Consider the following 6772-nt stretch of genomic DNA (forward strand, 5'->3'; position numbering starts at 1 on the left):
TTCTTAAGCTATCTTCAAAATTTTAAGCAAATCAATTAATAAACCTCTAAAGTAGAAGATTTTTTATTTATTTATTTCTCTTTTTAGCTAAGAGCAATCTTTTTTTTTTTACAATATTTTTCTAAAAAACGATTTTGTCATTTAACTGGTATATTTTCATGTCTTAGATGCTTTTTCAATCTTTTTAATGCAACTATTCAAAAATATAATTATTTTTGAAGAGTAATGTATAAATGCTCTTCGAAAAATTCATACCGAACGTAGTCACATACTTAAGCATGATATTGTGTAATTTTTCTGTAAATTATATGATATAAATGCTCCTACTCACTGAAAGCAATTATGCATGAAATCAAGCCAAAAAAAGCCTGATATTGCAATTTTATATTTACACACACGGAGAAAGGACTTTTTTTTTACATTGTTTCAAGAAATGTGCAGTAATTCAAGAGTTTATTTCAGCATATTTCATTTCTTAGGAATTAATAATAATTAATTGGATAAAAATTTTCAAGCATAAAAAAAATTTTTTATGCAAATTTTGGTTTCGCAACTGATTATGAGATAGAAAAATATAAAATAATCGATTGCTATTAAAAACACAAAAGTATTCAACATTTCAAATGCAGCATCAGAAAATAAGGGACAAATCATCAACGAAATTCTATCTTCTTTCTCAAAGATTTTCTTTAAAATGCCTTGTTTATTATCTTCCTTACTTTCTGTAGTGCTTTTTATTACATTTCATAATTTTGTGATAAATCAGACTTCGTAGGATATTCTGTAAACACAATAGAGGATTTAAGTATAGAGAAAATTAAACAGCTCTATAATTCTTCAACAGCATCCATACCCCTCATATGCTGCCGTCTTTCACAACAAAAGATTTCGCTGAATTATTGGAACTTCGACAAGAGAAGTCGAAAAATAATACTCTCGAAAAAATTTCCTGTTAAAGAATTCGTTGCACAGAAACTATCTTTTTTAATATGGACACTAAAAAGTATGTAAATATCATGAAAATCAAAATCTCTATAGTGGATTTCGTTAAATAAAATAATGTTAAATAAGAACTTTTTGAATAGAAATCTAATGTGTATCGTTTTTTGTATTTGATTGTTCCTATTTTTATTTGCTTAATCGTGGTCAAATACGATTAGTTAGCTTCCATATTCACAAATTTCAATCGTTTTATCTGTTAACATATTTATAAATATTACAAAAGAAAAATATGAACAGCCTTAAATAATTTTCAATACAAAGGTTTATTATAATGCTAACCAAAAGGATTTCATGCACACCAATTCACACGCTTTATTCCATCAAATAGAGAGACATATAACGTTTCAACGTATACGTTTCTCCTGTAATATTTATAAATATTACAGGAGAAAAATCCTAGAAGTCTTAAATAATTTTCAATGCAAAGATTTATTGTGAAGCTAACCAAAGGGATTCCTTTGATAATTCAGTCTTAACGAGTTAAATCTTACAACTATTTGCCTTTTCAATATTCAGATGCCGAATGCAAAGCCATGTAGAACTTTTTTTATATACTAAATGATACTTTTTTTGGTACATATTTGAGGCTAATTTTAGTAAATGGTATTTTGCAAAAATTTGCCTACTTCAAATTAATTTAAAAACAAAATAAATACACCAAAACATCTAATAATTCTAAGTCAGAAAAAAAAAACTGTTTACAGATCTTTTAAATCAAGCACGCCGCCTCATCTTAATAGCTCTCCATCTTAGCATAATTATTCACTTAGGGCGAGTCTGGTGCCATGGCTGAGTTTGGAGACCAATCCATTTAACTTTCCTATTAAAACCAAGGTTCCTTCCTCTACGGGACAGCCAGCGATATTTTTTTCCCTTTGCAACATCTTTTTTCCTTTGCAGACAATATAATTTATTACCAGCTTTTGACAGCAGTATCTAGCTCCGTCGTTTTCGGGTTAATTAGCCGTGAAAGACGCCGAGTTTGTCATAGAGTGTACCTTTTTGCTGCCAGCTTACGCAAACATCGCAATGGGACACCCGTTTGAGCCACTTTAACTGTACAGTTGACTGCGATGTCTTGATAAGATGTCACATTGCAGGGAATAATAGCAGTTTTGCTACAAGGTGAGACATATATTATCCTTCCAGATTGCAGCTTGGCGAAATTCTGGATTGTAATGAAATAGCCAGTGTGCCTCTGTGGATGGTTTTTTAAAATCATATGCGGTGAACTTGATGAACCATTTATCTTATTCAGAAAACTGGAAGAATACGTATATCAAGAAGGAATTCGTAGAATTCTCTAGATAACCGAAGCTTTGGGTGCCATTTTCCCTTTTTATAACAAAGTAAATTCAGCAAGCCTTGTTTCTGAGATTAAACCTAAATATCCACAATTTGCAGATTTGTTTCTTGAACAACTGGTAGTGAAATAACGAATCATTTTCAAAAAATTAAAAATATTCAGATATAAGATATGAAGATATATAAGATATGAATTCATAAAAATCTTGGGATGAATGCGATGTGTAACATTTTTCATTTTAATAAGAAACTATACCCGTGGAGACAGCTTAAGCGCTTAAATGGGGAATTCAACCATTTTAGGAGTTATATACAGAGAGCTTAATGAATCATTTATTTTATTCAAGAAGAAAAAAACTCGTGTGTAAAAAACGAATCTATAAAAAAAATTTATTTAGAGAACCGTAATTTTATAAGCTGCTTACAAAGAAATGTATTAGATAAAGATTAATTTAGCGTTTAAATTCAGTTTTCAACTATTTTGGGAGTTTGAAGTCATGTGCAATATACATATTGAACCATATATCTTATTTTAAAAATCAGCTGTGCTTAGATATCAGGAAATAATAAATAAAAATGTCAGTATTAATTTTTATTTATTATCTTCTGATAAAAATTATTTCAGGAATTAATAAATTAAATATTAATTAATAAATAAGTTATTTCCAAAATAATTAATTTTCAATAATTATTTTGGCAATAATTTATTTATTAATTAATATTTTTTAAATGAAATATTCTCACGAATATTTGTTTCAGTCGCTGAATCTAGATTCCAAACATTTTCAGAGGCTTTTTTAAAAAAGTTACTATTCTGTGAAATGAATAAACGAATCAATTTTCAGAAAATTAAAATTTTTCAAACATTGGAGATGAATCCAAAGTGTTATTTTGTATGCAAGTTTTCATTTTTATAATCAAATACATCCACACACACAGACTAGTTAAAAAGTTAAATGCAAATTTCAGCTCTTTTGGGAACGTTTTTTGAAGCAATCTGTTGCAATCAATCTGAAGCAATCTGTTGCAATCTGAAGCAATAAATCATTAACAATTTGTCTTGTTTGGAGAATCAGAAGCATTGAGATATCAACAATTAATTATTAAAAATATCTGGATAACTAAACTTGATTTACCATTTCCCCTTTTTATGACGAAATACTTCCATGAAATCCTGTTTTGACCATTATTCAAATTTCAGTCATTCAATTATTCAATATATCTGACTTATATATTCAAATTTATTACATCGTATTTTCCTACACATAACAATGGTATACCTGATTGGGTCTCTTTATTGCGAATAGTTGTGCAATAATTTAACTGCACAACTATTCGCAATGTCTAGCTGAAATGGGGTAATAGAGTGAATCTGGTACAATTCTGGATTCTAGTGAAATAGTTTTGTTTTTTAAAATACCATTTGTTCGAAACGCAATAAGCGCTGGTTTACTCTAAACTTATTCATTATTTTCAATTTTTTTAAAAAAATTATTTTATTAAAAATTATACTTCAAAAATTTGATCTTAATTCAATGGAACATCTGAATTTAATTATTATTTTGACTAAACAATAATAGCAGAACTTTTTCGAAAATCAGATCAAGGTTCTCTCTTTTGGTGAAAAAAAAATAATTCTAAGAAATTTCCTCAACATATTTCTAAAGCTTTTAATGATGCTCCTTTCGGCACTAACCAAAACGATTGCGTATAGGCTTGAAAAGTTAAATCTCACTTATTGATTATATGTGTTACCAAAAGTTTAGATTTTGAAATTTATTTTGTTCTACTTGTTCTACATTTAATCCTCTTTTAAATATCACTGAAATTAGCCCTCTTCTAATAATTTAGGAGAGATGAGTTTTGTATTATCCCCGTATGTGTGGTATAAAAAGTAAAGATAACACAAATCCCTTTACCCCTATAATCATAACATTAGAGGTAAGACGCACATCGAAATGATAAATATTTAATATTTGTGTTTGAAAGAAAATATATTTTAATTCTGATTACATGCTGGATTTGTTTTTAAACTTAGTTACTAGATGACCTCAAAACCATTCATATAAACAAATCAGGAATAAAGGAATCTAGTTTTGTGTTCATATTAAAAATAATCTATTTATGCGTGTGTTTAGAGATTACATTTTCTTTTTGTGCTAACGAAAAGGTATCTTTTTTCAGTTTTGATTTTAATTTTAAAAAATATGAAATGTTTGCTATTTTCCGATGTTTCGAACCAATTTATTTTCTCCTCCATCAATAAGCAAGGTGGATCTACCGTGTTAAAAATTACTGCCTTATTATTTGAACAATTTTCGCAATCTATGTTGCAATTCTAATTCAAATATGGCTTTGTTTTATCTAATATTTAGTGAAAACTAATATCCGTATAAAATTCACATAGGAAAATCTTTGTTCCAATTAAAAAAGAAAATCCATAATGTGAAACATAAAGTATACATTAAATGAATAAAAGATAAATAAAAGATTAATAAATTTAAAGTTTCAAAAAGACTGGTGAAGGAAAATAAAAACTGAAAATCTCTTCTCATAAACTCCGGTTGTTATTCTGGTATCTATTGTAACTCCTTAATAATCGTATTGAAACCTGTTTTTAAGATAATATGTAATTTATTTCCAATATACAATTCGTGAAGTTCTGGTGAACAAATTGAAAAGGTTTTTTAATAGGTATTTATACCGACGTCTATAATTTTCAGACATTTCTTTTACGAAGGGGGGGGGGCTGAGCCTTATAAACGACCAGACACTTGATTCTCCTTTTAACTTCGTTTTGCCAAGAATGGCAAGCAGCCAAGGATTGACGTACGCAATGCGTCCCTTCCGACAGGCTTTGCACACTCCACTGGCCACCTAATGGTTTCAAGCGAAATTTGCTCAAGTTCTGGAGCATTTGGTCTGCAAATGTCAGAATCTCAATAAGCACCCAGGGCGTACCGGATACGTTCCGTAATCTAAGACATGAATAATGTCGCACATTAAGAACCCGTGCGAATGACGGGCTATTAAAAATCACTCGAAAATATGCGCGGAATCGTAATGTTGTCGTTGCTCGCAGTCAATGCTTGGTTTGTGTTTCTGACAGGGAGAAACGAATGGCTTTCATGTCTTGAAGACCCGTGCGTGATGGATGGTGATGTCTTTGCTTGCTTTTCTTTTGCTGTCAAACGGAGGATGTCAACGGGGTCCTTGATGCTATGTGTGAAAGGGGGGGGGAGTAATTTGGATACCGAATCAGCAATCCAAAGAACTTCGCCCATTAGGTAGAGCGCGTTCGCAATTCACATGAGCACTAAAGAAACTCTCAGATGATATCATAATAACTCTTTATTTACTTTGTGTCATATTGGGGATTCTACAAGTTTTTTTTTACCGTGACCCGTTTCCGTTGGAAAAAATTTATATTTCGCCTCAAATTTCTGAAAAAACAATTAACAGTAAAAATTTGATTTTTATCATCGTGACTCGTTTTTCATGAAAAAGTTAAATATCGTCTGAATCTTTTGAAAAGATATTAATATTTTTAGTTTATTAAAAAGAAAAATTGTTTTTTAATATTAAAATTATTTTTTTTGGCATTTTAGGGAATGAAAAAGCCGATTGGCTTGCAAAGCAAGCTACAAAACTAAACATCATTGATCCTATGAGCATTCCCGAATCTCACATTCGTAATGAGAATCACAAAAAGACTATTCTCTAATGGAACGAGCTGTACCAAAATTCGTCAACTGCCTCTTTAACCAAATTATTTTTCCCCACAATTTCTCAAAGGTTGAATAACAAGCATTTTTTCAGTGATTTTCACTTAACAAAATTTCTTACTGGACACGGTAATTTCAATTACTATCTCAAGAAATTTGGATTATCGAACACTGATCTGTGCTCTTGCAGCGTGGGTGGAGTTCAAAATGTCGAACACTTGGTTTTTGATTGCTTCAAACTTACTGAAGGGAGAAGAGATTTTATTGTGAATCTAGATGCCTGTAATATTAAGTTTCCACCTCCGCTTCATGTTTTGGTCGACAACAAAATTGCTTTTTTCTCATTCTGTAATTTTATTGCCTTTGCTGCTTCAATTTTTAAGTAGTTTTGTTGTTTGTTTTTCCTGTTGTTTTTATCCTTATTTTTATATGTACATATTTTTTTTCTATGTATGTAGTTGTTTCAACTTACCTCTGTAAGCCTTGTGCTGTACTTTGTGGTGCACAAGGATTGGCTTATTATTAATTAAAAAAAAATATTAAAATTCAATTAAAATATAAAAAAACGTTAATTTGTATACTAAAAAAATAGAAAACAATTTTCATTATCAAAGAACAAGGAATATGAGCAAAAATTGTACAAATGTAATGCACTGATAAAAAAAATCTAAATAAATGAAAGAATTTCACATTAAAAAAAATTATTTTTTTAATTAATCTGAGAAACTTTAAATACCACC

This window comes from Argiope bruennichi, chromosome 5 (assembly GCF_947563725.1).
Source record: "Argiope bruennichi chromosome 5, qqArgBrue1.1, whole genome shotgun sequence".
NCBI classification, from domain to species: Eukaryota; Metazoa; Arthropoda; class Arachnida; order Araneae; family Araneidae; genus Argiope; species Argiope bruennichi.